Below are 25,028 nucleotides of genomic sequence, written 5' to 3'. Positions count from 1 at the left end.
AGTTATAAAAGGTGATAAGTATTTTGTTTTTGTATGAATCTACTTAATTATAAATTGTATTTTGTTAGATTGTTATTTACGTGAGGAACATAAAAATTAATCTTATCAAATTTTTATCTTCACCCAAATTAAATAAATTTCCCTCACCTACTTATTAGTCTTTAAATCCTCTAACTACAAAAAAAAATGCATGTGTTTGCATTAGAAATAGACATTAGGAGTTCCCGTCGTGGCGCAGTGGTTAACGAATCCGACTAGGAACCATGAGGTTGCGGGTTCGGTCCCTGCCCTTGCTCAGTGGGTTAACCATCCGGCGTTGCCGTGAGCTGTGGTGTAGGTTGCAGACTCGCGGCTCGGATCCTGTGTTGCTGTGGCTCTGGCGTAGGCCGGTGGTTACAGCTCCGATTCAACCCCTAGCCTGGGAACCTCCATATGCCACGGGAGCGGCCCAAGAAATAGCAACAACAACAACAAAAAAAAAAAGACAAAAAAAAAAGAAATAGACATTATATGCATATGAGACACAGAAAAACATACTTCTCTATAAATCTGAAATCTGATTAGAAACTTATTTTTAACCCCATATAAAGACAAATCACATATCCACAGCTGGATTGCATATCCATCTTGAGTCATTTTCCTCTCTGCCATATGCTATCTTTTCAAGACAATATTGATGTGATAATAGAAAGGAAAGCAACAGTGGATCAAATCCAGTTATAACAGATAACTGCTGCTCCCAGTTGCTTTCACAAAGTATTCTTTTTTTTCTCGCTTTTAATTTTGAGGAGAAAATAAATGGGGAGGGGGAAAGTAGGGGGGAAAAAAAACCACTTCAAGGTAAAACTCTTTATGAAGAAGCAAAGCACAGACTTAATGTAAGGTAAGGGGCTCTCTGATAGCCTGCTCTTTTTGGAGGGTGGTATCCCTGTCAAGGTCTGTGTTGATGGAGGGCTTAGTATGGATTTATTGAAACAAAAGGGAAGTGGTTTGTGCTATGGACTGACTGTGTTCTGCCAAATTTTATCCTTTGAACTCCTAACTCTCAAATACCTGTACTAGCAGGTGGAGCCTTTGGAAGATACTTAGGTTTAGATAAGATCATGAGAGTTCAGCCTCCTTGATAGGACTGGTGCACTTAAAAGACACCAGAGCTTCATCTCTCCACCACATGAGGACACAACAAGAAGGCCTCGATATGCAAACCAGGAAGAGAGCCCTCACCAAGAACTGAATCTGCTGGCACCTTGATCTTGGACTTCCCAACCTCCAGAACTGGCGAAACAAATGATTTTTGTTCAAGTCACCCAGGCTATGGTATTTTGTTATAGGAGCCTGAGCAGAGATAGTTTGCTATTCATGTTTCAAGTCTACCAGAGATAGCAAAGTTCTACTTGTAGGTAAATACTTATTTGTGGTACTTGCTTACTATCTGTTAAAGGGGAATTTTGAAATTATACTTGTTATTCTTATTGCTCTTTCTAGGGCTTTCACCTTACCATGAATCCTCCCTGGCTTTATTTCCAAAATGATCAAACAGCAACTTTTGTAATCTTACATCTTCTCAATCAGGCAATCCCTAGCTCAATGGATTAAAAACAAAAACAAAAGCAAAACAAACCAACCAACCCTGTTTTATACAAATGGATAAGAATAACTGCCATTAATACTTACACAACACTTACTATGTTTCAGGGATTAAATATTAACTCACTTTACCCTAATTCATTTAATGCCCAAAACCACCTTTTGAACTAGATAACATTACTACCCTCATTTTACAGATAAAGAACCAAAGCATAAAAATGACACATGATGCATATTAAAGGATAAATATTTATGTATTTAAAGGATAAAAACGCTTAATTTTTATTGCTATTAGAACCAGGATTATATATTTACCAATAATTCTTAGCATGGAATTTTTTTTTTCCTGCGTATAACAATTTTTATTTTTCCATTATAGCTAGTTTATAGTGTTCTGTCAATTTTCTACTGTGCAGCAAGGTGACCCAGTCACACATACATGTTTACGTTCTTTTTTCTCACATTATCTGATCCATCATAAGGAACTTTTCTTTTTTTTTTTTATTTTTGTCTTTTTGCCTTTTCTTGGGCCGCTCCCACGGCATATGGAGGTTCCCAGGCTAGGGGTCGAATCAGAGCTGTAGCTGCCAGCCTATACCAGAGCCACAGCAACTCGGGATCTGAGCTGCGTCTGCAACCTGCACCACAGCTCACAGCAACGCCGGATCGTTAACCCACTGAGCAAGGCCAGGGATTGAACCCACAACCTCATGGTTCCTAGTCGGATTCGTTAACCACTGCGCCATGACGGGAACTCCAGGAACTTTTCTTTTAATCTCACCTTTTTCACTAGATTTTTTTGATTTTAAAGCATTCTAAAAGAAGAGAAATTTAAAAAAAAGGATTAAAAAAACTCATCATACTTCCTTCCTATGATTATCATTCCAGTTTATTTCCTATAGTTATCTTTCTATTAATAGAATCATATTTTTTCAAAATTTGAGCCAAACATTATCTACTTAAAACATGCAAGTGATATGATTTTTATAGTTACATATGGAAAGCTTCCTATGAATAAGCCCTGGCCTCCTGTCATTAAAAGAAATTTAAGGCATTTAATCTCATCTATAACTATTCAATATATGGCTTTCTGACATATTACAACTCTAAGTTGGAGATCTATTTCAACATATAAAAATAAACCCATATTAATGAATTATATCTTTTCTTTTAGTAGTTTGTACATAGGCAGGAGAGTTAATGCATAATCTACTTATCCTAATTTTGAATTTCATTTAGTCTATACTGTGGGATTGCCAGATAAATTACAAGACGCCCAGGTAATTGTGAATTACAGATAAACAAGAAATAAGTTTTTAATATAATGATGTCCCATGTAATATACATTTTTTATTTGCCAAATCTGCAAACACTGTGTACTTTATTGTTTAACACCATAATATGAAATGTCTTTTTGTGCCCTTCTGATTTGGATGCCAGGGCTTTTTTTCTGAAAGTTTCCATGATTCAATAATATTAACACTTCGAAAAATTGCCAAAGTGCCTAGGATTGAGCTTCAAATTAAGACCTGATCAAAAGTCTTAATATTTTTATTATTTATTTATTTATTTATTTATTTATTTTTTGTCTTTTTGCTATTTCTTGGGCCGCTCCTACGGCATATGGAGGTTCCCAGGCTAGGGGTCAAATCGGAGCTGTAGCTACCGGTGTACACCAGAGCCACAGCAACGTGGGATCCGAGCCACGTCTGCAACCTACACCACAGCTCACGGCAACGCCGGATGGTTAACCCACTGAGCAAGGCCAGGGACCGAACCCGCAACCTCATGGTTCCAAGTCAGATTCGTTAACCACTGCACCACGACGGGAACTCCAAAAGTCTTAATATTTTTAGATAGAAAGTTGGAACTGAAAGGCAGAGCAAAATAAAGTTATGAAAATCTTGGAGTTTGATAATTATTCTGAGTCTAATAACTAGTATGAGAAATAAATAAAATTATACGGGCACAGAATATGAAAGCTTGCAAAGTACAAGGAGTAAAATTAGGGTAAGTCCATGAGAAGCCACTCTACCTCCTGTTCTCCTCCCTCCCCCTCCTTTCCACCCCCCACCAACACACTATGATTGGATTTAGTTTCCCTTAGTTTGCCCTTCTTAAGCTCCTGCCCCCTACTTATGGAAAATGCTGCTACTAAGGCTTTCTTAAGATATGTTAGAGACCATCAACACACCAACATTTAATGGAAGTTTTCTCCCAGAAAAAAAATGATAAAAAGCATCTTTTTAATTGAATGCAGAATTTGTTATAGAATTTTCTATGGACAAGGATTTCCAGAAAACTTGTGAATAGAGAAAAGTGGGCCAATAATTGAGGGTAGGATCATATTGTTTAGTCAGACCAAATCCAATGGTATTTTCATGCTTATTTGTAATATAGAAATTTTACAGAATTATCCTTAGGGATAAGACATATAACCTATTTTCTTCTTAAAATAATTTCAAGAGATGTCAAATTTAAGAACAATGCAAATTATCAAGTTAACTTTGTTTTTGTTTTTGTTTTTCAGAGCAGGCACCATTAAATGGCTGTTAAACATAATTCACTATTTTCTCAAATGCCTTGGCTTCTATTATCTCCCTAAACCTGGCATATAGGTTGTTGCCTGCTCAATAAGGTTTCACCTAAAGTCAGAAATATTTGCTGATTTAAACTACTTATAGCTCAAAAAAAAAATGCTGATCCTCTTTGAAAGTGATTTGTGGCTTATTCATTTTTTTTTTTAATCACCAGCAAATGGTATAGTGTACAGCCAATACATATCCCTAAGATGATGGGTAAATGAATGCATGAATGTGCTGAAAGTACCTCATGTTGCTCATTTACACTTTACTGTTCTGTGCCTTTGTTGGAAATTTCCTTGGATTAAACCACAAAATTTGTAAGCTATTTTCAGGGAAAAAGAGAAGAGTACTATAGGAAAAAAAAAAATGATAGAATGCTAAGTGAAAAGATAATGATGTAAAGATTCTTTTCTGTTGTGGTTGAGAAGCCCCAGATAGATCTGTTAATCTGCAAATAACAATACCTCCTCATATGAGATGTACAAGCATAAACTGAAAATAAGGTTCAATCACAAACCTTCGGCAATTGAGCAAATGCATGTGGTTTCCATTCTACCTTTTACTCTCAAAGGGGTGCTTCCTGTTGAAGCAATGCCCTTAACTACTGATAAAAGAGGAACAACAGCCTTGTTATGAAGATTATGTTTGCTCTAAAAGTTACACTGAACCAGAAAATTCAGTCACCAAATGCTGAGACTGCCTTATATATAGGTATCCAGGCTGATCCACTGTCAGTCAAAATGGGTTTTGAATAATTCACCTCCAGGATGAATCCATACTCTTTTACCCAACTTCCCATGAAACATACTTTACTGAGACTGGGTTCGAAATCTGAACCACACAAGTCTGGGAATGTGCCAGGCTTTTTAAGAATTAACCCATAGAACCCTGCATCATTACTACTCCCACAAGCCAAAGAGTCAGATACTCAATTAGATCCAGGATGATACTCCCACAAGCCAAAGAGTCAGATACTCAATTAGATCCAGGATGATACTTCTATTTCCACAATACGGAACTGATTATCTAACCAGGCAAGAACACAATGACATTCTTTAACAGTTTGCTCTTGGTACTTAAAAAGGCTCACTTATCAAGCTGAGTGATATTAATGAATATAAATTGCAGCAATTCAAAATAGAGCCCATTTGTACTTTTTCATTTTTATCGTATTGCCAATTCCGTTTTTGTTCTCATTTAGGCTTTCCTTTGTCTATTAAGGAATATTGACAAGTAATCTATCTATTTCATATTTATGCTACATGTTGAAAATAAAATTCCCCAGATATGAATTCAAGTCATATTTTGATATGGTATATTTGAATAGCCTAACTCCTAGCTAATTTATCTCCCCCAACATCTTTTAAAAGCTTTTCAACTCCTATAAAAGTAGATGTCTTATGGGTGATTTGTTAACACAAATCAGATGTCCTAGAGTTGGTGGGATTTTTGTTTTGTGATTACTAAAATTCCCCCAGCAAGATATAGCCTCCATTTCAGACTTACTTCACCCCTTCATTTCTATCCAAAAGGGAGATACACTATTTTCAAAGAAGCCAAGGAGAGAAAGCAAAATAGCTAGCAGAGAGTTCAGCTATGGCGATTGAGTTACTATAAAAATTGACCTTTTTTTCTTTACAATTAAACTGCTTGTCTACTTGATAACAGAGTCATTAGCATCGCAGCAGCAAAGCTATTCTTTGTCTTAATTTCTAACATGTTGCTTTGGCATTAGAGACCATGATGTTGGGAAATCATGAAAGGATGCATAGAGTTCTAAAAACAAAGAACTTCCACAGCATCCCAGAAACAAGTGGATAATTTTTTTTTCCCCCTCCAAGGTGTGAAGAGGTGTCTAGAGGTGGATAGTGCCACCTGGACAGTGGACACTGCTTTCCTTTCCCTTCTCTCTCTTTTCAAGGATCACTTACGTCATCAGATACGGAAGCTCCCAGGACAGGGGTCAAATCAGAGCTGCAGCTGCAGGCCTATAGCACAGCCACAGCAACACGCTGCAGGTTGCAGCCACACCAGATCCTCAGCCCACAGAGCAAGGCCAGGATCAAACATGCATCCTCAAGGATCACTTACGTCATCAGATATGGAAGCTCCCGGGACAGGGGTCAAATCAGAGCTGCAGCTGCAGGCCTATAGCACAGCCACAGCAACACGCTGCAGGTTGCAGGTTGCAGCCACACCAGATCCTCAGCCCACAGAGCAAGGCCAGGATCAAACATGCATCCTCAAGGACACTATGTCATGTTGTTAACCCACTAAGCCACAACAGGAACTGCAAATTCTCCTTTCTGATTAACAAACATTTAGATTTCCATCTTTGCTTGCTCCTCTCGGGCACATATCCCTACTTGAACACACTGATAACTGTCCGCAGTAGAACACACATGAGCTAGAACTGAATTAGGACTTGACCTAGTTCTGACCTTGTTTATGCACAGTGACTTCTTTTACACACTTACAACCGATCCTTTTCTCTCCACCTCTACACCCTCCACCTCTGCCTCAGACCCACAGACCTCTCCTTTCTTGACTCTTTCAATACAGATGGTATATTAAACTTAACGCTGGGTCAACATTGTCAACATATTTAATTAGGAGAGAATCTTGTTTCCCTTTCCTGCCCTTCTGAGTCAATCCTCCATAGATATTGTCTTTAAAATATTTTATCAAATTCTTCACACAAAATTATAAGTACTATGTATTTAGTTAATTTTTTTTAAGATTTGGAAACCTTACAATACATTGACAAAAAAATAAACTTCGTTCTGTACTTCCACCCTCCAAGTCACACAGAAAACAATATAAGGAATAAGGGACATAAGTCTGTAAGCCTATGCTCTGATAAAATATTTTCTTTTCATTTGGGACCAAAGAGGCACGCAAATAAGCACATTACTGGCATGCAATTACATAAATCCCCCAACCGCAAGACTATAAATATATTAATTAAACATATATTTGATTATTTATTTATACTCTGCCGACTTAAAAAATATTTGAGGCAATTATATGAAAATATCACTGTAATACTTAAATATGATACTGCATTTTATGTTGAAATTTAAATATAATATTGCATTTTATATTGAAATTTTAAAAATATTTCACAGCCACAGGCATATTCTGAGACATTATTTGCATATTTAATGTATTATCCATGTGGCATTTTCTCCATATCTTTGAGGCTTGACATCACTATAAGTTCCTATAATTTGAGAATGCATTTTTTATTATCTTAGTGATCATTATTTTACTTTGAGCAACATTAGCATTCTCTCTCTTTTTTTTTTTTTTTTTGGCTTTTTAGGGCTACACCCCAGGCATGTGGAGGTTTCCAGGGTGGTAGTGGTCAAATTGGAGCTACAGCCACCAACCTACAACACAGCCACAGCAATTCAGGATCCAAGCCACTCTCCGCAACCTACACCACAGCTCATGGCAATGCCGGTTCCTTAACCCACTGAGCAAAGCTAGGGATCAAACCCTCAACCTCATGGTTCCACTGCGCCACAAAGGGACTCTTTTTCTTTTCCTTATTCTTCCCATAAATGTTTGTGGGGAGGGCATGGCAACAGCTAATAACCCACAACTTTCCCTTATTGGGACTGTATTCTGACTTTCTTGACTATCAGCATTTTTTTGACTTGACAAAGACATTTTTAGCCATCACTTGCTGTTTTATTATGATTATCATTTGGCTTTTTGACTACTGATTTGCTTGGGGAAAGATTTCCAACTCTTTCCCATATTACTTTTCTATTCATTTCTCAAAGTTGATAATTTACAGTTCATAATTTTTGTTTTTCTAAATTGCTTTCCATTTCTTCATTTCACTGTCCACATGACTCATGCCAAATACTTGCAAATACAAATACTACAACCAATGGGAATAACAGACACAAGCTACTACACATAAAATAGATGAGCAACAAGGATTTATTGCATAGCACAGGAGACTATATTTAGTATCTATACCAACCTATGGTGGAAAATAATCTGAAATACTCATATGTGTATATATACAGTTATATATGTGTACATATATACATATATATGGTTATATATGTGTACATATGTATATATACAAATATATATGGTTATATATGTGTACATATGCATATATACAAATATATATGGTTATATATATGTACATATGTATATATACAAATACATATATGTGTTTAACTGAATCACTTGGATTTACACCTGAAACTATCAATATTGTTATCGACTATACTTCAATTAAAAAAACAAAGTCAAATAATCTAGCCCTAGTCAAAATTAGAGGCATTTAGTATTCAGTATTTAAATACTTCAATTAAAGCAATTAAATGATTTCTATGAAATGAAGTACAATTAAGAGGAATCCTACTACTTTGCCAAGTCCTCATTTTAAAAACACATATAAAAATGTAGGTGTTCCCACTGTGGCTCAGCAGTAATGAACTCAAATAAAATCCATGAGGATGCGGGTTCATTCCATGGCCTTACTCAGTGGGTTAAGGATTCATTGTTGCCATGAGTTGTGGTGTAGGTCACAGATGTGGCTCAGATCCCATGTTTCTGTATCTGTGATGTAGGCTGGCAGCTGCAGCTCCCATTCGACCCCTAGCCAGGGAACTTCCATATGCCACAGGTGCAACCCTAAAAAAGACAATAAAGGGAGTTCCCATAGTGGCTCAGTGGTTAACAAATCCCACTAGGAACCATGAGGTTGTGGGTTCGATCCCCAGCCTCGTTCAGTGGGTTAAAGATCTGGCATTGCCATGAGCTGTGGTATAGGTTGCAGACATGGCTTGGATCCCGTGTTGCTGTGGCTCTGGCGTAGGCCAGTGGCTACAGCTCCAAATCAACCCCTAGCCTGGGAACCTCCATATGCTGCAAGAGTGGGCCAGGAAATGGCAAAAAGACCCCCCCCCCAAAAAAAGATAATAAAAAATATATATGTATATATAATATATATATAAAATAAATAAATATATAAATCACATATAAAAAGGTTAATGTTGATTATGTTTTTAGGATAATTTAATCTCCATGCCATTGCTGATAATCTCACTTCCTATTCCAAACTATCCCCTGTGTTGTAGACTAAGTTCTAATGAACTAGGACCATGAAGCTAAACTTGTCTGACTCTGTGAAGCTGTGCCAGGTGAAAAAGGCCTCAGGGAATGACTCTGAGTGCTGATTGTTCCCTGCAGTGAACTTGCTCATCATAAACTGCTTTTTTCCACCAAATCTATAAGATCTTTAAAAAGAGGCTCTCAGAGTTCCTGTCATGGTTCAGTGGTTAACGAATCCGACTAGGAACCATGACATTGCAGGTTCAATCCCTGGCCTAGCTCAGTAGGTTAAGGATCCGGCGTTGCCGTGAGCTGTGGTGTAGATTGCAGATGCAGCTCGGATCCCACATTGCTGTGGCTCTGGCATAGGCCACCGGCTATAGCTCCAATTAGACCCCTAGCCTGGGACTCTCCATATGCCGCAGGTGCAATCCTAGAAAAGACAAAAAAATTAAAAATTAGAAAAAATAAAAATAAAATGAAGCTCTCACTTTGATATTTATACCTAAATTAAACATTTTAAGTTATATGATGAGCCTGGCACACTATTTTAAGTTTGCATAAAACTGTCCATGGACACTTTGTTTTTGCCACATATTGACTATGGAAAAATTTTCATACTTACCACTCAAGTCAGTAAACAGTAGCATATGGACCAACTTAGAGTTTTGGCAAGTGTTCTAGGGTTATCATTCCTTCTGTTCTCTGCTTCAGTGTGTGTGTGTGTGTGTGTGTGTGTGTGTGTGTGTGTAGACTGCCAGAGAAAACTTCATAGCTTGATCTTCTCTCATAACCACAGAATCCTTCTGGGTGGAACAGTAGAGGCAGCATTTATTTTTTAAAACAGCTTTCTCAGTTGAGGTGCTGTGTTACAAAAGAACATGGCTCCTGAAATTGGTAATTAGATTAAGATGTAAGCATTTAAATAAAACTTTGTACCAGCTATTTCTGCCAAGGTTCAAGGTTATATCACTACACATTGCAAGTTCATTCTTTTTTTTTTTTTTTCGCTTTTTTTAGGGCCACGCCTGTGACATATGGAAATTCCAAGGCTAGGAGTCAAATTGGAGCCATAGCAATGCAGGATCCGAGTGTCATCTGCAACCTACACCACAGTTCACGACACCATCAGATCCTCAACCCACTGAACGAGGCCAGGGATCAAAACATGCATCCTCAAGGGTTCATTAACCACTAAGCCATGAAGGAAACTCCCTGCAAGTTCATTCTTAAGTGTTCTTAGCCACAAGGAAGATAATGTATGGTCAGCATATAAGAAAACAAAATGGTCTGACCTGTTTTAGCTATAGCCCTGCTGAGCTGGATGTACATGGTACATAATCTTTTAAAATTTCCATGAATCAGCAGTCTACTAAACCATCTTTAGTAGTTTCATGGCAGAATAGAAGGACTGGAGCTCAATTTCTCTCCTAAAAACAACAAAATTTACAACCAAATACTGAGCAATATTCAAACAAATGGACTGGAAACTTTCAAAAAGATATCCTACTCCAGAAGATAAAGAGGAGGCCACATCAAAAGGTAGGAAGGGTGGTTATGGGATATAAGCAACAACATACCTGCCAGGTGGGAAGACCCAAAGACTGGAAAGTAACTGTATCACAGAGACTCACATACAGAAGTGAGAGATGTGAGCCTCACATCAAACTCCCACTTGTGGGTATCTGGCACTGGGAGAAGGAACCCCCAGAGCATCTGGCATTGAAGGCCAGTGTGACTGTATGCAGGAGCTCCATGGGACTGGGGGAAATGGAGACCCCATTCTTAAAAGGCACACACAAACTTTTGCATGCACTGGGTCCCAGGGCAAATAAAATGCTCCATAGAAATCTAGGTCAAACCTGACTGCAGTTCTTGGAGGACTTCCTAGGAAAACAGGGATGAATGTGGCTTGTTGTGGGGAAGGACATTGAAAACAAAGCTCTTGGGAATATTCAGCAGCATGCCCTTCTCTGGAGGTGGATATTTTGGGAAAATCTGGCAACACCCATCAGCACTGAGAAGCCCCATGCCAAATAACAATCAAGGTGGGATCACAGACCCACCCAGCAGTAAACAGGCTGCCTAGAGACCCCCCTTCCCCAGGCACACAGCCACCTCTAATCTCATCCAGAGACAAAGCCCCACCCACCAGAGGGATAGGAATCAACTCCACCTACCAATGGGCAGGCAACAGTCCCTCCCATTAGGAAGCCTACAGCAAGCCCCTGTACCAACTTCAGTCACAAGGGGGGCAGATGCCAGAAGTAAGAGAGGCTACAACTTTTTATCTGTAAAAAGGTCACCACATCAAAAACCTATAAAAATGAAAAGACAGAGAACTATAACTCAGATGAGGGAGAAAGAAAAAAAACCAGAAAATCAGCTAAGGGATCAGGAGATTCTCAGCCTCCAGGAAAAAGACTTTAGATTGTTGATGCTGAAGATGATACAAGACATTGTAAATAACTGGAGGCAAAGATGGATAACTTATAGGAAACACTGAGCAAAGAGATACAAGATATAAAACTTAAGAAGAGATGCAAAATACAATAACTGAAATAAAAACTTCATTATAAGCAGCCAACAGCAGAATACATGAGGCAGAAGAATGAATAAGTGAGGTGGAGGACAGATTAGTGGAAATCATAGATGTAGAACAGAGATGAAAGGAAATATTGAAAGCAAATGAAGAGAGTAGAGAACTCTGGGACAACGATAAACACACCAACATCTGTATTATAGGGGTGCCAGAAAGAGAAGAGAAAGAGAAGGGGACAGAAAAATATTCAAAGAGATAATAGCTGAAAACTTACCTAACATGAGAAAGGAACCACTCACTCAAATCCAGAAAGTGCAATGAGTACCATATAAAATAAACCCAAGGAAGAATACTCTGAGACACATATTAATCAAACTAACCAAAATTAAAGACTCAGAGAAAATCTTGAAAGCAGCTAGGGAAAAGAAACTAATAACATACAAGGGAACCCCAATAAGGTTATCGGCAGATTTTTCAACAGAAACTCTGCAGGCCAGAAGGGAGTGGCATGATATACTTAACGTGATGAAAGGAAAAAACCTCCAACCAAGATTACTTTACCCAGCAAGGCACTCATTCAGATTTGAAGGAGAAACCAAAAGCTTTAAAGATAAGCAAAAGCTAAGAGAACTGAGCAACACTAAACCAGCTTTACAACAAATACTAAAGGAACTTCCCTAGGCAGAAAGGAAAAGGCACAACCAGAAACAAAAATTCCACAAATGACAAGGCTCACCAGTACAGGTATATACACAGCAAAGATATGAAATCATCCATGCACAATTATGCCACTAAAATCAGAAATCATGAGAAGAGGAGGGTACAAACACAGAGCACTGGAGATGCACTTGAAATTAAGAGACCAACAACTTAAAACAATCTCATATGTTGGAGTTCCCGTCACGGCGCAGTGGTTGACAAATCTGACTAGGAACCATGAGGTTGTGTGTTCGATCCCTGGCCTTGCTCAGTGGGTTGGGGATCTGGCATTGCCGTGAGCTGTGGTGTAGGTCGCAGACATGGCTCAGATACTGCATTGCTGTGGCTCTGGCATAGGCTGGCAGCTACAGCTCTGATTTGATCCCTAGCCTGGGAACCTCCAGATGCCACAGGAGCGGCCGAAGAAATGGCAAAAAGTCAAAAAAAAAGTCATATATATATATATATATATATAGAGAGAGAGAGAGAGAGAGAGAGAGAGAGACTCATATCAAAAATTCAGGGTAACTGCAAAGCAAAAAGATACAACTGATAAACAAACAAGTAAGAAAAATCAACTCAAATACAACACTAAAAATCGTCATCAAACCACAAGAGCAGAGAACAAGAGAAGAAAGGAAGAAAAAAGAGCAGCAAAAACAAATCCAAAGCAATTAATAAAATGGCAATAAGAACATACATACCAATAATTACCTAAACGCCCCAACCAAAAGATGCAGACTGGCTGAATGGATACAAAATCAAGACACATATATATAATGTCTTCAGGAGACTCATTTCACTTCTAGGGACACATAAACACTGAAAGTTAGAGGATGGAAAAAAATACTCTATGCAAACGGGAATCGGAAAAAGCTAGAGTAGCAATACTCATAACAGACAAAATAGACTTTAAAATTAAGAATATTTTAAGGGACAAGGAAGGACATTACATAATGATCAAAGGATCAATCCAAGAAGAAGACATAACAATTTTAAATATCACCACAACATATAAGGCAGCTGCTCACAACCTTAAAAGGACGCATCAACAATAACACAATTATACTGGGGGACTTTAACACCCCACTCACAGCAATGGACAGATCAACCAAACAGAAAATCAATAAGGAAACACAGGCCCTGAATTAAGCATTAGACCAGATGGACTTAATAGATATTTAAAGGACATTCCATCCAAAAGCAACAGAATACACATTCTTCTCAAGTGCACATGGAACATTCTCTAAGATGGATTACATCCTGGGCTACAAACCCAGCCTCAGTAACTTTAAGAAAACTGAAATCATATCAAGCATATTTTGCTACCACAATGCTATATGACTAGAAATCAACAACAAGAAAAAAACTGCAAAAAAACACAAACACATGGAGACTAAACAACATGATACTAAACAAACAATGAATCACTGAAGAAATCAAAGAGGAAATTAAAAAATACCTAGAAGCAAATGACAGCAAAGATACGACACTCCAAAACCTATGGGATGCAGCAAAAGCCGTTCTAGGAGGAAAGTTTATAGCAATACAAGCCCACCTCAGGAAACAAGAAAAAGCTCACATAAACAAGCTAACTTTACATCTAAAGCAGCTCGAGAGAGAAGAACAGACAAGACCTAAGGATAGTAGAAGGAAAGAAATCATAAAGATCAGAGCAGAAATCAATGAAATAGAAACAAGAAAACCATAGAAAAGATCAAAGAAACAAAAAGCTAGTTCTTTGAAAAGATCAACAAAATTGATAAACCCCTAGCCAGACTTATCAAGCAAAAAAGAGAGAGGACTCAAATCAATAAAATTAGAAATGAAAAAGGAGAAGGAACAACGGACATCACAGAAATACAAAGGATCATAAGAGACTACTATATGCAACTAGATGCCAAGAAAAGGAGAACCTAGAAGAAATGGACAAATTCTTACAAAGGTACCATCTTCCAAGACTAAACCAAGATGAAATAGAAAAGATGAATGGACCAATCACAAGAACTGAAGTTGAAACTGTGATGAAAAAACTTCCAACAGGAGTTCCCGTCATGGCGCAGTGGTTAACAAATCTGACTAGGAACCATGAGGATGTGGGTTCGGTCCCTGCCCTTGCTCAGTGGGTTAACGATCCAGCGTTGCCGTGAGCTGTGGTGTAGGTTGCAGATGCGGCTCGGATCCCGCGTTGCTGTGGCTCTGGTGTAGGCCGGTGGCTACAGCTCCGATTTGACCCCTTGCCTGGGAACCTCCATATGCCACGGGAACGGCCCAAGAAATAGCTAAAAAGACAAAAAAAAAAGAAAAAGAAAAAGATACTAGAAAACCAAATCCAACAGTACATCAAAAGGATTCTACATCATGATCAAGTGGGATTTATCCCAGGGATGCAAGGATTCTTCAATATCCAAAAATCCATCAGTGTGATACACCACATTAACAAACTGAAGAAGAAAAACCATATGATCCCATCAATAGAGGTGGAAAAAGCCTTTGACAAAATCCAACACCCATTTCTGATAAAAACCCTTCAGAAAGTGGAACCTACCTCAACATGATAAAGGCCGTCTATGACAAAAGCACAGGGAACAACACTGTCAATGGTGAAAAGCTGAAAGAATTCCCGCTGAGATCAGGAACAAGACAAGGATGTCTGCTCTCAACATAGTTCTGGGAGTGCTAGACACACCAATCAGAGAAGTAAAAGAAATAAAAGGAGTCGAAACTGGAAAGGAAGAAGTAAAACTATCACTAATTGAAGATGACATGATACTATACCTAGGGAATCCTAAAGAGTCTACCAGAAAACTGGTAGAGCTCATCCATGAATTTGGCAAAGTTGCAGGATACAAAATTCATACACAGAACTTGATGGCATTTCTATACACCAACAATGAAAGATCAGAAATAGAAATTAAGGAAGCTATCCCATTTACCATCGCATCCAAGAGAATAAAATACCTAGGAGTAAACCTACCTAAAGAGACAAAAGACCTGTACGCTGAAAACTATAACACACTGATGAAAGAAATCAAAGAGCACACAAATAGATGGAAAGACATACCATGCTCATGGACTGGAAGAGCTAATATTATCAAAATGACTATACTACCCAAGGCAATCCACAGATCCAATGCAATCCCTATCAAATTACCAAGGACATTTTTCACAGAACTCAAATAAAATATTTTAAAGTTTGTTTGGAAGCACAAAAGACCCAGAATAGCCAAAGACATCTTGAAAATGAAAAACGGAGTGGGAGAAATCAGGCGCCCAGAATTCAGACTATACTACAAAGCAACAGTCATCAAAACCATATGGTACTGGCACCAAGACAGACATATGGATCAGTGGAACAGGACAGAATGTCCAGAATTAAACCCACACACCTACAGCCAACTCATCTATGACAAAGGAGGCAAGAATATACATTGGAGAAAAGACAGCTTGTTCAATAAGTGGTGCTGGGAAAACTGGACAGCCACATGGAAAAGAAGGAAATTACAACACTCCCTAACACCAGACACAAGAATAAACTCCAAATGGATTCAAGACCTTCATAGAAGATCAGACACTATAAAACTCTTAGGGGAAAACATAGGCCAAACACTCTCTGACATAAACAACAGCAACATCTTCTCACATCCACCTCTTAGAGTACTGACAATACAAACAAAAATAAACAAATGGGACCTAATCAGACTTCTAGGTGTCTACACAGCAAAGGAAACCTGAAACAATGCAAAAAGACAACCCACAGAATGGGAGAAAATCTTTGCAAGTGAATCAACTGACAAGGGATTCATCTCCAAAAGGTATAAACACCTTCTGCAGCTCCATACCAAAAAACAAACAACCCCATCCAAAAACGGGCAGAAGATCTAAACAGACAGCTCTCCAAAGAAGACATACAGATGGCCAAAAAACACATGAAAAGATGTTCCACATCACTCATCATTAGAGAAATGCAAATCAAAACCACTCTGAGGTACCACCTTACACCAGCCAGAATGGCCATCAGCCAAAAGTCTACAAACTAGAAGTGCTGGAGAGGGTGTGGAGAAAAGGGAACCCTGTTACACTGTTGGTGGGATTGTAAATTGGCACAACCACTGTGGAAAACAGTATGGAGATCCTCAGAAAACTAAACATAGACCTACCATTTGATCCAGCAGTCCCACTCCTAGGCATCTATCCAGAGAAAACCATGACTTGCAGAGACACATGTACCCCAATGTTCACTGCAACACTATTTTCAATAGCTAAGACATGGAAACAACCTAAATGCCCATCGACCATCGACAGAGGAGTGGATCAAGAAGAGGTGGTATATATACACAATGGAATATTACTCAGCCATTAAAATGAACGAAATACCAGCATTTTTAGCAACATGGATGGACCTAGAAATTATGCTAAGTGAAGTCAGTCAGACATGAGACACCAACATCAAATGCTTTCACTGACATGTGGAATCTGAAAAAAGGACACACTGAACTTTGCAGAACAGATGCTGAGTCACAGACATTAAAAAACTTATGGTCTCCAAAGGAGACAGTCTGGAGGGTGGGGGGATGCTCAGGGGGTTTGGGATGGAAATCCTATAAAATTGGTTTGTGATGATCATTGTACAACTATGTATGTTCTAAATTCATTGAGTAATAATTTTTTAAAAATAATAATCATAAATACATAAATAAAACTGAGGGTATATAGACAAGGCCAATGATAGGAATTTTTAAATATCGTAAAATTGAATTTGAGGCATTTTTCCACAGATCTTACCCTCATGTTCCATATTACTGTTATAAACTTGCATGTCCCAGATGCCCAGAGTTTCAAATTCTTCATTATTTTCCCCAAGGTACACCATCAGGCTTATCTTCCTTAACCATACCCAGATTTTGTTATTTTTTTAATACCCCTCTCCTTTACAGTAAATACACCAAGCTACTGGAAGAGATTTTTGATCTAGCACTATTCTCTTTAAACACTTGGAAAAATCAAAGAGTTAGGAAGTTCACTTTATCAGCCAGCCAGGACCCATTTCCAGGGCTCTTCATTCTATAAGCAGTTCTTATCTTCTGTGCTATAATTTGTGAGCCTCATGGTATCAGGCTCTTGAATAGCAGATGACTTATCTATTACCACGTATTAAGAGAGTTGAAATGTTTGCATTTGAATTGATAATTGGATTAGTTATGATATGAATCTAGAAACTCTTCTCTTTCTACAATTGAAAGGGATATTACTTTCAGCAAAAATGTTCCCAGAGCTTCATTCCTTTACCCCAAATGCCCTTTATTAATTTCTGATGGTTGCAAACCAAAAACTTAGTGGCTTAAAATAACATCTATTTATTTTCTTATAATTCTGAAGGCCAGAAATCTGAAATTAGTTTCACTTGGCCCAGATCAAGGTGTTGGCAGGGCCATGCTCCCTCCTGAGGCTAAAGAACCGTATATTTCTTTGCTCTTCCAGCTTCTGATGACTGCTGGCATTCTTTGGCTTGTGGCCATAGCACCCTCATATCTGTCTCCAAGGACACATTGCCTTTTTCTCTGTTTGTTTATAAATGTTCCTTCCGCCTTCCTTTTATAAAAATAAAAGTGATGGTATTTAGAGTCCACCTGGATAATTAAGGATAGCCTTCCCAAGATCCTGCAGTTTCTGTGGCTTTTTTGCCATATAGTGTAACAATCACAGATTTCAGGTATCAACATGTGCCTATCTTTGAGGAAGCAATTATCAAACTCTCATACTGCATAATCTTTTACATGTATGCCAAGAAATATCTGTAAAGGCTATACCTTAAGTGAAAAGAACAATTAAGTCATCAACAATTTTGTCATTGTTTAGTTTATTTCAAATTTTGGACTTCTAAGTCTCTGTGATTTATCGGACCTATACATTATTTGGCCTACATAAAAATCAAACTATAATTTGTTAATGTGTAAAGAGGAAATGCGTAAAAATCTGGAACTTTCAAATTTACATTTGTTGTTTTTCTATTTTGTATGTATGGCTTCTTCAAAAGCATCGAGAGTATAATTCTAAAAGTTTAATGGAAATGGACAAATACTATTACTCTATTTCAACTCTACAGTCCCATATAAAAAAATAATTTGCACAGCAGTTGCAATTTCATTATTACAATTTTTGCCAGAAGGATGAGCTGTCAGATTTTTATTGTCTGATATATATTGGGAATTAGAATTGCATGCTCCTACTACCCTGACCTTTATCCATATTCTGCATTTTGATTGGCTAACCTTTCTACTTCTTCTTCCTATTTATAGCTTTACTGAACTAAGAGGAACAGGTGAAATGTCCAACCAGTAAATATACAGGATAGCAGAAGGTCAAGCTAATAGAGAAGACAACCAAATTTCATATAAGGTATTCAACATTCCACTTCCAGGACCTCAATCTCAAGCAAAAAAATTTAAATTAGAATGTAAACCACATCGCTGAATCCATTCTCTAAAAATGAGTAAAAGAAAATGTGGCAAATTTAACCCATTTTACATAACAGTGCAATTTCCTAGCCTTCCATGAAAATATCCTTGGAGGATGATTACTTGAGGTCACAAAGTCAGTTTTTATTATCACTAAGGTAATGCACACATTTACTCGTATCTTAAGCCACATGTAAGGAAAGCTCTTTCAGATCTGTCATCTTTCTTGGGTGACACAAAATCACAGATTGATTATGCCTTTCTCTAGCTCGTTTCTGACAGAGCTTGTACTGATGGACTCTTGGCAAAACTACAGCTCATGACTAGAAAAAACTAACAGTTTTACTCCCAAGATCTCTATCACCATCAAACTTTTTTTTCACACTTTCTTTTGAACTCAGTGTTTACTTACAAGTGCAGATCCATCTAGACTAACCCACATCTGCTACCTTTCATTACCTTAATATTCTTAGTATGTTCATAATTAGAACAAGAGTGCCAAAAACTCCACCTAAATTTAGAATAAACTCTCTTTTGGAAAATAGACACTAATGAAATATGTAATTTAAAAATAAATGCAAATTCCCCCTGGAATTTGAAATACAGAAATTAACATCATCTTATGTGTCCATTTAAGCAAATAAAAAAATTTATATCCAGAAAATTTGTATATAAATGTTGTTTCAAATGCAATTGTAAAAGATGGCTTTACAGACACCAATAAGCAAATAGTAAAGATTCTTTACAATTTCCTCTATACCTTGATTCACTATGCCTGAAAATTTTGTTCATGGAAAGGTAGTTAAGTGTAAACTAATTATAAACTTAAATATTCAGAAGTCTTCCAGAAATACACATCTTTGAAGAACATTCCTACTGTCTGTAAAAATATGTATGCAGTAATAAATAAATAAATAAATAAATAAATAAATAAATACATATACGTATATATATATACATATACATTCATATATATATATGTATATATATATAGTCTTTTAGGGCCTCACCTGCAGCATATGAGAATTCCCAGGCTAGGGGTCGAAGTGGAGCTACAGCTGCAGGCCTACACCACAGCCACAGCAATGCCAGATCCAAGCCAGGTCTGCAACCTACACTATAGCTCACAGCAATGCCAGATCCTTAACCCACTGAGCAAGGCCAGGGATTGAACCTACCTCCTCATGGATAGCTGGATAATTTATTTCTTTTAATAGGTATAATTTCAGAAAACACAAAAGTGGTCATTAGAAATTTTAAACACTTGTATTTCTTCTACATAAGATATAACTAAAAGGTGTATTTGGGAGTTAGAAAGGCCTCTAAGTAAGTCTCATGTAATTTAACTTCTCTTTAAGCACAAAAGTTGACCTCCCTAAGACACCACTATAAGTTGTGAAGTCTCTCAAGGCAATTTTAATTGAAAAACAAGTTTGAAAGTAATTGTAAATAAAATATTTTAGTTTTCATTTTCACTGAATGAAATGTTTATTATAAACTAATGCAGAAATAACCATATCTGTTACTTTAGATAAGTTAATATTTATAGTCAGGTAAATCAAAATCCATATTCTCTTCAAAGGTAACTACATGAACACATTGATATCATTTCAGAAATTGATCTTTAGACAGAATATCAATATTTACGGACCTTAGGGCCCATCAGAGATTCAAAGAAGAAAATCTGTTGTCCAAGTATTCTTGAGCACAAGAAAAAGGACAATAATATTTTGCTAATTTGATCCATAAGGCATTTGACGTTGGTAGGGATCAACAAGCTGACCAAGGAAGGCTACAGTTTTAAGGTATCTGTTCTTTGAACTCTCCGTCAACAAACACTTAGAGTGCACCTTTACCAATACAATCTTGTGACAGTGACAAATTACCCTCAAGCAAGCTAAGATGACATGACTAAGGGACTTGAATAAGTATTTGTTATTAATCTTACTTCATCTCAAGAGTGGTCACAAGGGACCATATAGACGCATCAAATTAATAAGCTCCATGAAAAGTGAGGAAGATTGGATGGAATCTAAGCCACGAGAGACTAAAGCTACCCAGGTAAAGGTGACATAAAGGCAAAAGGCCCTGAGACAGAGAAAAAGAAGACTGAGGGGAGGCAGCTAAGGGACAAATGAGTTTACTAAGTGGAAGTGAAGAGAAAGAGTAGCAGACAATCACTTAATTTAAGGGACTGGGTATAAGCTGTTGCAGACCTGGACAGGTGGGAAGGGTTTTTAATGCTAGGTGAAAGACAAAACTTTATTCTGCAGGTTCAGTGGATTCTCTAAAGGAATGCAAGGGGGGAAAAAAAGTGCTATGATAAAAATAATACCTTGGATTAATCTTCATGGGAAGAAGAAAAATACGTAGTCAAGGAGAACAATCATGAAGCTATTTTGACAGAGGGGAACTGGAATTCATTTTAAAATATTAAAGTTGAATTAGGTTAAAAAATGCTTACAAATTGTAATACAGTGAGAGAGTGAAGTTTGTTCTAAAGGATGATTTGATTATATATATACACAAAAAACATATGTGTGCATATATATATACACATACATATAAATTAGCTTTTAGTGATAATTTTTATATATAAACTAATGTATATTTGTACATATAAACACATATACACATATATACACACACATAAACATATACATATATTGGTTTACAGTGTTAGACAACCACATACAAACAGTTTGTAGCCAGTAAATAATTTTGGGGAGGATTGTTTAAAAAATAGCCCAGGGCTGATATTACAGACTAACTCAACTATTCACACTATACACTGCTTCTTTCCTAAACTGTTTCCAACTAGTCCCCCCCCAATATCTAATCTGCAAATAATGGTAAAAGAAGATAAAAAATCTGTTTATAATGAATATGCCACCAGGTGCGAAACATCCTTTAACCCACAAACCACATGTAATGAACTCAGGTTGTGTGCCATTCGAATAGAGCAAAGTTACTCTCCCCGTAAGTTCAAAGTGTATTTCCCTCAGAAATAAGATATGCCATCATTTGGCAAGACTATTATTAAAGGCTGATATTTTGGGTTTTTCTGCCTCATCCATTTTAAGGGGTCAGGAGTAGTGAACTATATTTTACATAGCGAGCCCTGGAAATTGCACTCTAATAAGATTCTGTTATTCTGCATGTTACCATCTTTAGTGAGAACTAACATCAATGAGTTTTATTAATGAATTTAAAATGGAAATTGAGATTCTGAAAAAGCGTTAAGAAAATATGTTGAGAATATTGTCTTGTTCTCCAGTGTCCCCAGTGTTAACCAGGGGCTTTTTTTTTTTTTTTTTTTGTCAGTTCTCTAAGAGCCGGGTAGCTTCTAGTTATGCCCTATACTGAAGGAGAATAAAAATCCTTGAATTATAAATGAGTGAATTTAAAATTTTCTCATTCTATTAAAATTCAGATGTTATTCACCAAACTAATGGATTATGGAATAAGAATATAATTAAATCTCTCTCTTTCTAAGAGTTTTAGAAAGGTAAACATGATAAAATACATTTAATTATGTATTTACTTTTGGGATTCAAAAGCAACATTCTTTTATGAGTGCTCTGAAAATCTAGCACTGCATTGTTCAGTATGACTTTTGGCAATTCACGTGCCATTTAAGAGAGGAGCTGTTCACCACACTTGGCTAGTGAGCAGATGAAATATAGTGAATGCCACTGAGGAAATAAATTTGAAATTTTAATTAATTTTATTAGTCACATGAGGCTAGTGGTTATTCTATTGGACAGAATACAGAAGACAGAACAAATAGTCATAACAATTAGAGCCAAGTGGTCCTACCTGGGTTCTGAACTCAACTCCATAAAGACTCCTAGTACCTTCTAGGGAATGAAGAAGAGAATAATGTCCTAAATTGAACTCAATCTCTCAGCTCTTACAACTGTTTTAAAATTAGCTTCTCTTCTCCCTCAACCCAATCCAGTTGACAAGAGCCTTCTGATATATAATCATCCTGTAGGTTCTCTTCTTCAAACAGGACAGATAACCACAAGTAAACAATCTGGTCTCCATTGTTCAGTCCTAGAGTCTTTTAAGTCTATGCTCTACCAGCAAAACCACTGTCTGATAAGCCTGTCATCACGTGTTTCTTGGAACTACTGACATAATTTGCTAACAGTTTTCCTGTCTCCATTTCTGCTGCTCCTTCTCCATCCTCCCAGTCCTTCTTCAAAATTGCTGCTCTATCAGTCTTTCCAAAATGGAACTCCAACATTCCTTACAATTATAAAATCCACCAGGTCTCCCTTAGCGCCTTAGCGCAGGTCACAGATGTAATATTATGCTCTATTTCTCTAATTTCCTGCCACTCCACAGCTTTTATCCTGTGCTCCCTAAGCAGGTTATATTCTCATGTCACCTTGTTCTTGCTACGGACTGCATATGTATCCTTCCCTTCCCATGGAGCCTGGAGTGATTTTTATAGCTTCTTGTCCTAATCCTCACCCCTTGCCCCTACCCACACCCCCACGCCCTCACTTTGGAAAATACATACACTCAAGAATACTACTTCAGTTACACACACCTACTGAGGTTCAAGAAAAAGCTTCAGAAAGTATTACTTTTAGCCCTCCAGAGTGACCTAGGTATGCACTTTTCTACTTCCCCTGATTCAATCACACCCCCCACCATATTGTATTGAAGTTACTTTTAAATGTTGAGATTTTCTCTAACATCCTTTGGGGAACTAGAAGACAGGAACTTAGTCTTTCCACCCTCTATCCCCAGTGTCTGAGACCACACACCTCACAACACAAAACATGTTAAATATATAAATAAATGACAGAAGAACAGATTGAAATTGCAGATTTAAAGTAAAAAATTAGCATGATCCAAAAATAAAAATAATTCTGTGTATTCAAAGCTTCCTCTTTAGGAAATCAAAGAAAACATTATCTTGCTGATATGTGTGTATGCATGCATATTTATATAAATATATATATCTATACATCCATATTTATTTTAAATTATTTCTAGAATGTATACAAGCCTAATTTAAAGAAAAAAACAACAACAACAACTAGAAAAGACTTTCAAGGAAAAGAGTTTTTAAACTAAATAGGTTGTAACATTATTTGTAAAATATGCAGCCCTGCTACTGATGACTTCCATTTAATTATAAGGAAAGGGACAGTCTCACACTTCTAATTCATGAAGGAATTTTCTTTGTTGTTTCTGCTCTTTTTTATCCAGAATAAGACAGAGAAATAGTTTGAGTTATTTTGTGAATGATTTTCAGTCATCACAAAGTAAGTACCAGTAACACTTTCTAAAGATCAATGTAGTTTATTCACCAAAGCCTTTATCTACAACTCTACTAATAAACAAGTGAAATTGGAGTCTCCAAAATAGAAAATAATTTATTTTACAGTGCAGCATATCTCTGAATCAGCCTTGCAGGAATTTTATAAGTATAATCATTATCTAGTCTATAAAATAACATTTCATGTCTTGTACTCAAGGAAGACCCGTAATTGCCCAAGGAGCATACATCAAGTGTAGGTCACTGCACAGAGGTGTTGCCAAACAGCTCAATGGATAAGTCAGGAAGATGCCCTGGAAATGGGATCAGTGAGGAAGAGAAGCCAAGAAATGGTGCAGGTCACAAAACACACTAGAGATTCATCTAAGCAGAAAGATACCAGGATTTGAACTATTTAGAAAATCAAAAATTCAGAATCTGGAGTGCATTTTCTTCTCTGGAAGTTTCAGTGAGATGGATACCTCTGGCAGTGAATGACGTCTTCTCCTTACAAATAAAGTTTCCATTTAAAACCTCGTATCTTAAATTACTTTAATTCCTGGATGAGCACAGAGCCTGCAGCAAGCTGATATTTCCCTATTCAATTTGGAATAGAGATAATTCCCAAGTAATTACATTAATGTAAAGGAAGGCACAAGATAACCGAGGCTGGCAGGTAAAACAAAAGTTACTTATGCTTGCATTTGAAATAAACGCATATATTTAAACCATTATGAAAAACATTGTGCAGAAGAACTGAGAAGTTGCTCCATTTTGCATTTACTATTTACTCTAAC

This window comes from Phacochoerus africanus, chromosome 3 (genome assembly GCF_016906955.1).
Source record: "Phacochoerus africanus isolate WHEZ1 chromosome 3, ROS_Pafr_v1, whole genome shotgun sequence".
Taxonomy (NCBI): Eukaryota; Metazoa; Chordata; class Mammalia; order Artiodactyla; family Suidae; genus Phacochoerus; species Phacochoerus africanus.
The sequence above is the reverse complement of the archived record's forward strand: the minus strand, read 5'-3'. Positions refer to the sequence as shown.